The sequence below is a fragment of the Rutidosis leptorrhynchoides genome, chromosome 3, assembly GCF_046630445.1.
Source record: "Rutidosis leptorrhynchoides isolate AG116_Rl617_1_P2 chromosome 3, CSIRO_AGI_Rlap_v1, whole genome shotgun sequence".
Classification (NCBI taxonomy): domain Eukaryota; kingdom Viridiplantae; phylum Streptophyta; class Magnoliopsida; order Asterales; family Asteraceae; genus Rutidosis; species Rutidosis leptorrhynchoides.
Genome location: NC_092335.1, coordinates 569,033,266 through 569,042,026, shown reverse-complemented (window position 1 = coordinate 569,042,026; position 8,761 = coordinate 569,033,266). Strand labels below are relative to the sequence as shown.

Genomic DNA, 8,761 nt, shown 5'->3' with positions numbered 1-8,761 from the left:
ACACGATGGGCAGGGTATTTATATGTACGAATAATCGTTCATTTAACCGGACACGGGAATGGATTAATAGCCACTAGAATAATTAAAACAGGGGTGAAGTTATGTACAAGGACACTTGGTATAATTGATAACAAAATATTAAAACCTCGGGTTACACTCAGTCGACATCCTGGTGTAATTATTAAACAAAGTATTAAAATCTTGTTACAGTTTAAGTCCCCAATTAGTTGGAATATTTAACTTCGGGTATAAGGATAATTTGACGAGGACACTCGCACTTTATATTTATGACTGATGGACTGTTATGGACAAAAACCAGACGGACATATTAAATAATCCAGGACAAAGGACAATTAATCCATGGGCATAAAACTAAAATCAACACGTCAAACATCATGATTACGGAAGTTTAAATAAGCATAATTCTTTTATTTCATATTTAATTTCCTTTATTTTATATTTAATTGCACTTCTAATTATCGTATTTTTATTTTATCGCACTTTTATTATTCGCAATTTCATTATCGTTATTTACTTTACGCTTTAATTTAAGTCCTGTATTTATTTTTAATATTTTACATTTGGTTTTAACTGCGACTAAAGTTTTAAAATCGACAAACCGGTCATTAAACGGTAAAAACCCCCCTTTATAATAATAATATTACTTGTATATATATTTGTATTTTTATAAAAGTAAACTAATATAGCGTTAAGCTTTGTTTAAAGATTTTTCCTGTGGAACGAACCGGACTTACTAAAAACTACACTACTGTACGATTAGGTACACTGCCTATAAGTGTTGTAGCAAGGTTTAAGTATATTCATTCTATAAATAAATAAATATCTTGTGTAAAATTGTATCGTATTTAATAGTATTTCCTTGTAAAATTTAATAGTATTTTATATACACCTCGCGAAACATCAATCACTAATTAAAAAAAATGGGCGGCCCCTTTTCAATTGATTTAACCAACTTCATAATTGTGATCTTTCCAGATTTTTCCTACATAAGAAATCCGCCAGAAATCAGGACGGTAGAAAAAGTGCTATTTCATCATCATACACACATAGATGTGTAGATTTGCTCAATCCGACGTTCAAACCAAATTACATAAGCAAAAAATCACGTCTTCTCTGTCTAAACCAAATTACATAAACAAAAGCCTACTGAAATCATTCTTCGAACCAAAAATCAGAGAAATCCATCGAATATGTATCACGAAGCGACAAAAAATTTGATCTGAACATAAAAAATTGTTTGGTGATTATAATTAATTGCTTCTCTTTATCTTCTACCCAAATCGATGATGTCAGTGTCGCATAAGATCCAGGGTTCATCCATATTTTCCCAACATTTGCATCTATCATACCGTGAGGTTTGTTACTTCTCCTTATATTGTCTATTTTAATTAGATTGTATATATTTTTGACCTAATTGTACAAATATGAAATACTTGCTAATTGAATTCTAAATCTGATGTGACTTAATTGAATATACTTGATCTTGTGTTACCCTAAATGTGTGTTTCGATTTCCTTATTCTTGAGGATGGATTTTGTTAATCGTCAATTTTATATTCACTTATAGGTGTCAATTAATCTCTCTCGGAAATTATGTTTTGAAAATTGGTTTACTATTTATAATCCTCAATTTTCAGTACATGTGTTCTGCAATTTAACTGCATTAAAATTGACTATTAGCTTATTTCTCTTTCATATGGATGAGTTTGGAACGGTTGAGCTTTGGGTTAGTTCACGTAAAGTCAAATTTGTATGGGTCGGAGATGTGTTGTTGAGCAGAACCACTTTATGTACAAGATTATTTGTATGGGTCAATTTTTCTATGCTTGATTACGACCCAAAGGTTGTTACTGCTAACATTGAGTAAGGTGGAAACACTTACGGGTAGAAAAATATCTTCAAATGCTTATACACTGTTTCATGAAATGTCAATTAGAAGGAAGGTCGATAACGGGTAAGTTCAAAACTAATAATGATCCATTTATTTTATTATTCAGAAGGTCAATTGATTCCTTGCACCCACAAAGTTATTCTTCCTCATGGCCACGGAGGTTCGCCTGCAATGACTCCGGGCTACTCGCAAAGCGGGAAGTCGCCCTGAGATTAGTCAGTTAAAAAAAAGTTGGATACCCAGGTTACAAAAAAAAAGAAGGTAAATTGATAGATGTCAATTGATGCTTACATAGATGTATGTCTAATTGTTTGTATGGATATATTGCAAGCCTAATTAATATTTTACAATCCTTATAAAGTGTTTCATGAAATGCAGAACACAAGTCAGTAACGGGTAAGGTCAATTTTTGTGTTCCGTAATCCTTTCGTGCTTTTCAAATTGGATGTCGAAATTGCATTTGAAGTTTTCCTACTGAAAAGTTTGACCTTTTTTCCCAATAAGGGGAGGATATTCATATTCATATGAACCTCTATGGTAGGCATGGTAGTCAATGAGTTCCTCTATTTATTTATTTGTGTAGATGTGTAGACTTAAATGTTAAAGATAACGGGAATAGTGTTAATGACATTCATTTTCTATGACTATGTTTCCATACGTTTGTAGCATTATTGAGCAATTTACTTGAGTATGTGTCACTTCGGGTTATGCTTTGGTTATAGCCAATTGAATGTATAAAAAATTAAAAAGTTAGCTTAAAAGGAAATAATTAAATGGGTTGGAATTTAACTTCATTTCAGTCAATGAAACCTTCTGTTTTCTTAATATAGTTTTCATCATCATATACGACACAATAGTTCTACGGAACTCGAAAATTATCAAGGACAACAAGTGTTTTGGTTTATCTAACCAGACTGGTGTTAACCCATACAAAATGCATCCAGTTTCGATCTGTTCCAAAACTCGCACATCTTGGAACCTCTTCTTTGGTAACCTTTCTTATGTATTAAAATATAAAATTTCAACTGTATATAGTTGTTTTATGATCCTTGCAGCCTTGGACCTATATGGGGAACTGGTGTTAGTAGCTGTATTTATACTTGTGTTACATTGTAGTCGATTATATGGTGAGACACACGTAATGTGTTACTTTGGAGTTTGTTCGCTAATAGGTTCTTTGTTGGTATGTAACTTCATCTGTGTTTTTTCAACCAAAATTATTCTCTTCATTTATTCATTTATGGTGTCTACACAAACTTATTTTGTTATGCATGTCATGAGCGTGAAAGATCTAACCATACAAATAGTAGCAAGTCTAATCGTACAAAACATGTATCGTCATGTGTAAGTTTGCTGATTAAGTATCTGATTATGTGTGAGCGTTTTTGCTGATTATCTACTTCGATTACGGACTATTTATAATCACCTATTATGAATTATGATTCCTCGATTTCTCCTTATATCAATTAATGTATGTTTCAGGTGATTTCACAGGGTCCTTTAATGGTTGGTACGAACTCTCCAAAAATTTCATGTACGCATTCCTATCGTTTATATAATCATATAATTACTGACTTGTAGTATTACATGTTAATTTTGTATTACCAATTTACATTTAATTTGATTTTTTTGTTATTCAATGGTCGAGTCGTCGATCGTTCATTTACTTTACATCAATTGTATAATGGAAATTCTGGGGAGGCTAATGGTAAAACACTAAAGCTTGCATTTTTTATTATCTATGTTCAGTTTTTATTTGTATTTTACAGGTTATACCCATATAACTGTTTTCTATGGGGAAAATTGAAATGTTTAATCCAATAAACAGTTACTACTCCTTCATGTACTCTATATTTTTCACTCGGTTGAAGAATTTGAATTGGGATGGAGAGAAGTGGTTGATACGTATAGACTCCATGGAAACAAGCACAGTGTCATCCTATATGCTTCACGCACGATCTGGCGATGCCATTCTTAAGATGTTACTTCTTTGCTGTAATGACAAGTCCGTTTCAGACGGAGTCAATTAATGCTTTCATCCAGCAGTTTTTAAGTGCGCAAACCGCCCTTGAATTATTTTTCAAGCAGGTATCCTTTTATTTCCTTTGATTATATAGCAGGTAAAAATGATACCCACTTAACGAGTCAAAATGAGTTTCGGTCGAATCGTTGTCTTAAAACAAATTGAAACTGACCTCGGTTAATTTGACCAACAAACACTTTCTAATAAATAATTAGTGCATTAATTATAATCATGTCTTACAATATTTTCTCAATAATAATTATTTATTGTGAAAATATTGTAAGAAATATCTAGATTGTGATTTCACAAATTAGAAAAAAATAGTAACAGTTGAAACGTTATTTATACATTACTGGTTTTTATATAATAATGTAATTAAATTAACTCATTTGTTGTATATTTATGTTGGTATTTGTAATATTGGTTGAATGCTGATGTTGTTCGACTATATTGTTCTACTAATATGGGTTTAAATTCTTTTGTGCAGGGCAACAGATCGTTGCATCCATATATAAGAATTTGATCCCATTTTTTGAAGAATGGAGATACCTAAGATGAGACATGTTACTTTGAATCTTAGGAGAATAATTCCACCACAACCTCAAAGTTCGGAAGTGTAATGTGGCAAGCCATTAAATGGATAAGTGCGTATCTATAAACTTATATTGCATTCACAATTGCTATCAAAACAACTTTATTTACATCTTGTGTATCTTCAACTTTGTTTCCTCATCTTTATATGCTTTTTGTCTCCTTATAAACTTGTACAACGTTTAACCTTATATGCATCATGTTAATACAAATATGTTTAAACCCAAGTGTAAAATATATTTATATCAAATTAAAATAAGACAAGCCATTCACGGATGAATTTAAATTAATTGCATTTATTGTATTTATTTAGGATTTGAATGATCTTTTTTTATACATAAAAGATTCCTTTAATAAAATCTCAAAAGTGTAGATTGCCTAAAATCTTATTTAACCCGTTAGGCTTCACAAAATCAATCCACCACTTTGAGATGAATTCGATCATACACAACTACTATATCGAAGCAATTGCGGCGATCGGTTCAATTGGAACTATTGACATCCATTTATCATATATAGTTCTAGAATAAACCACTACTGCCATTCTTAATCTTCAATCATATGATCGAAAATCAAAGTACTTCGACGTATTTTCATTTGAATTAATTCCCGTCAATTTCAAGGTATGTTCATTTGCATCTATAAAACCTAATTTGGTTCATGAAATTGTGACTTGTCGTATCTTCGGGAAAAAAGCTTGTTGGTTGAATGTGGGTTAATGCACTAAATGATAAACTTAAGTATGATTAACCAAAAGAATATGTTTTGATGATGACACATACATATGCATACGTGATGACTGACATCTTAACATAAAGCACGCAAGATCACTAATCCATACTTTATCTTGCAAACGACCAAGTCAAACATAGGTTAAAGAATGAAATTAAAAGTTCAGCTAAATACACGGTCGAGGTACGGTCGACCGCATAGCCAACCGTGAAACCCCAAACTGAACTGCAACGCAGTTTTGTGAAAACAAGTTGCACGGTCGCCACCACAGTCAACCGCAGTGCGACCGCAGTTTTCTCTATTACCGTTTTTAACCAAATAAAGTTTGACTAGTTCCCAACATCTATAATTCATGAAACATTTCTCAACATGCTTAGAATATATGCCTTCTCCATACTCAATTGAGTTTTGGTCATAAAAACACTAATTGTGATTAATTACGCCTAATGACATCTTAATGACAAATTAACCAAGATTAGGCATAACACATAAGTGTTAATCAACAACTTGAGATCTTAATTCTTATCTAGATATCCTTAGTATGATCATCAAGTACCAACACACTTAAGCCAATGTCACTAGAACAATAATTGCTATTAGAAATGACTTAGTGATTAATTAAGGCTAAATGAGGAACAATGCTCTCAAGGTTAACTAGTAATGACTTGTAATCCTAAAACACACTTAGATACATTTAGGATGATCACCAAGTCCCAACTAGAGATTTGCTCTTCCCTTGTACATGTGTTGGACATTAATGTGTGCTTACACATTAATCAAGCAATATGTTATATTGCAATTAAACTAGTTAAGAACTTGAATTGTAAGTTGTGCAAGTATCTATATGATTGATCCTAGAATAACTATCTCTTGCTATGTGAGTATTACTTGCTACTTGCCAATATGATTAATACTCATAAACTTGTCAACTTGATTAATATGTTTGCTATGTGCTCACTAGTTAGGATTCAAGCAACTAACCTACTCCAATAGATTAAGTGTAAAATGGTTCACAATGAAAGTATAGTCAATTGTCTATTTGGTCTAGTCTAAGTAACTAAGGGTGATTACTTAAGACTTAACTTTGATGTCTCTACATATTTCATGATTATATTATAGAGACATTATTCAATTAATCTCTAAACTAAACTAAAAAAGAACATAACTTGTGATTAATTGAAACTAGAAAGTTAATGACATAGTGACTAGTCTTTAGAATTGAACAAAGGGCATTAAAGTGATTAACTAAGTCTTGACCAAACTGAGATTTCTCAAAATATCACTCAAGACACTTCTCCAAGAATGTTGGGTTTGCCACTTTTGGAATGATTAGTCACTTTCATGCATTAAGACCAAATGTCACACACTTAATGTATATAGTACTTGTATAGGATGTTTGGTTTCTTTTGCAGGTGCTAGAAGGAGTAAAGGTGCCAAAATGTGGTGTTCAAATTTGAGTTAAACGGCTATACAACGGATACTAAATTTGGACTGGAGCATGCACGGTCGCACCATGGTCGACCGTGATGACAACAATATATATATTACGGGTCATTGATGATTAAACATCGGGAGGATGTAATCATTCAATGTTAGGTAAAGAAAACTTGTCCTCAAGTATTCTATAGAACCTAAGAATCGTCAAAATGCGCTCAAAGAAAGAAGAAGTGAAGAAATAAGTGATCAGAAGGATCCACGGCAGCACCATGGCTGACCGTATACACGACCTCATATTCCTGTCCTGTACGTGTACAAATTCCTGCATGGATAACACCACGGTCGACCGTGATTCGACCGTGCGTGGTCTGATTCTGTTTTAAATTAAACCCTCACTTTTATTTCTTTTCAAACCACTTCAAAACACACACACTTACACACGGCTGAGGAGATCAGCCGCACGAAGAAGAACACCCATTCCTTCAATCTCAATTCCTACTTTCGGTATGATTAATCCTTGTTTTCCTAGCATTCAATTGTGTTTGTATGATGAATTAGGGTTATGAAGAAATCCTAACTAGAGTAAGTCAAAACTTGAATTGATGCAAACAATCAAAATTGTTCTTGAAGAACAACTTGGAAACGATTGTAGTAGTACCTATCTATGCGTTAATTTAACAATGACTAATTCTAGGGTTCATTATATATCTAGGTTAGATTTTCATAGAAGCATTGTTCATATGATATAAATGACATTGTTGCAAATTGAGTGTAATAATGTTGAATGTCAAAACATGTGTTGATGATGATCTCAAAAGTCTAGAACACATATGAACTTTGTGAAAATCCTAATCTAGTTGCAAACTCATTGACACTAATGAAGAGTGAAAATGTGAAGAATATTAACATCAAAACTTCTAAGTATTGATGATAATTAAAGTTTGCAAAACTTGTTGCCTACAATTGATTTGTACACTTTGAATTAATTTGAAGTATCAATGCGCAGAAAATGGCCAATCAAGGAGAAAGTGTAGCGACCCGACAAAATCGTCATTGACGGCGCCGCTACTTAGGTCCCGTTACGTGGCCATAAGTCTTTAAAACAACGTTTGACCAAAAATATGTCGCATGCATTTCAAATGTAAAGATGTTTCAAGTTTACAAAAGTAGTTCAACAACTAGTTACGTTACAATGTTTTAAGTACAAATGAAACCTATGCGACACAATTTAAAGTAAAGTCAAAAGACGCTCCATGTATGCATGTATACTCGACATCCAAGCAAGTATCAAAATAGAGTGCGGAAGAATGTAACACATATCGTTCAAAGACCTGAGAAAAACATAGAAAAACTGTCAACGAAAACTTTGGTGAAATCATATGTTTAGTAAGTGAGTACGTAAGTAAGTAAGTTGAACCACAAGATTTATAACGTTGAAGTAATAGTAAAAATCATTCTAAAAATTGTTATCACGGGCACCCAATTATCAAGGCTTAACTAACATTACCCCATCACATAGTGTTAAAACCTACACTTATTCTCGAAAATATATTTCATTCGAATAACGGTAGCGAACCGTCCGAATGAGGGTTTGTCAAACCCATATGGCCATACAACATAAGTTATCGCTTACACCCGGCAAGTGTAACTAATGATAATCGAATTGAGGCATTTTTGTTATAACTCGTACGTAGAATGTTTGTTTTCGTACTTGTGTTCACTTTGTAAAACGAAACGTTTATGTTTTCTCATCCCAAATATAAGTATAAAAGAGTAAAAGTGGGACTATGATCTCACCTTGAGTGCACGGATAAATAGGTACTTCACAAGGTAAACGTGTGCAAGAACAAATGCTAGTCTTGACCTAAACAAATAGGTTGTATCAATATCGGTAAACACAGTCGGTCAAAGTTGTTTAATTAGTCCTATGGCTCGTTACGACTCGATTAATATAACATGTTAGTCACATTGTCAAGTTTCATGCAAGGTACATATGACAACCCTCAATTTTTCTTTTCATTTCTGCTATATCTATTATTTCTGTTCCATTAATAGGACTTTATGTAC

At 32.7% G+C, this 8,761-nt stretch overlaps 1 long non-coding RNA gene across 1 annotated transcript; it reads left to right on the top strand.

Moving 5' to 3' along the window:
- Nucleotides 1–942: 942 nt before the first annotated feature.
- LOC139898629 (uncharacterized) lies at nucleotides 943–4,736 on the top strand. The gene is made up of 4 exons (XR_011777081.1): nucleotides 943–1,376; nucleotides 3,394–3,445; nucleotides 3,681–3,999; nucleotides 4,422–4,736. It is a non-coding gene; the product is annotated as an uncharacterized lncRNA (long non-coding RNA).
- Nucleotides 4,737–8,761: the final 4,025 nt, after the last annotated feature.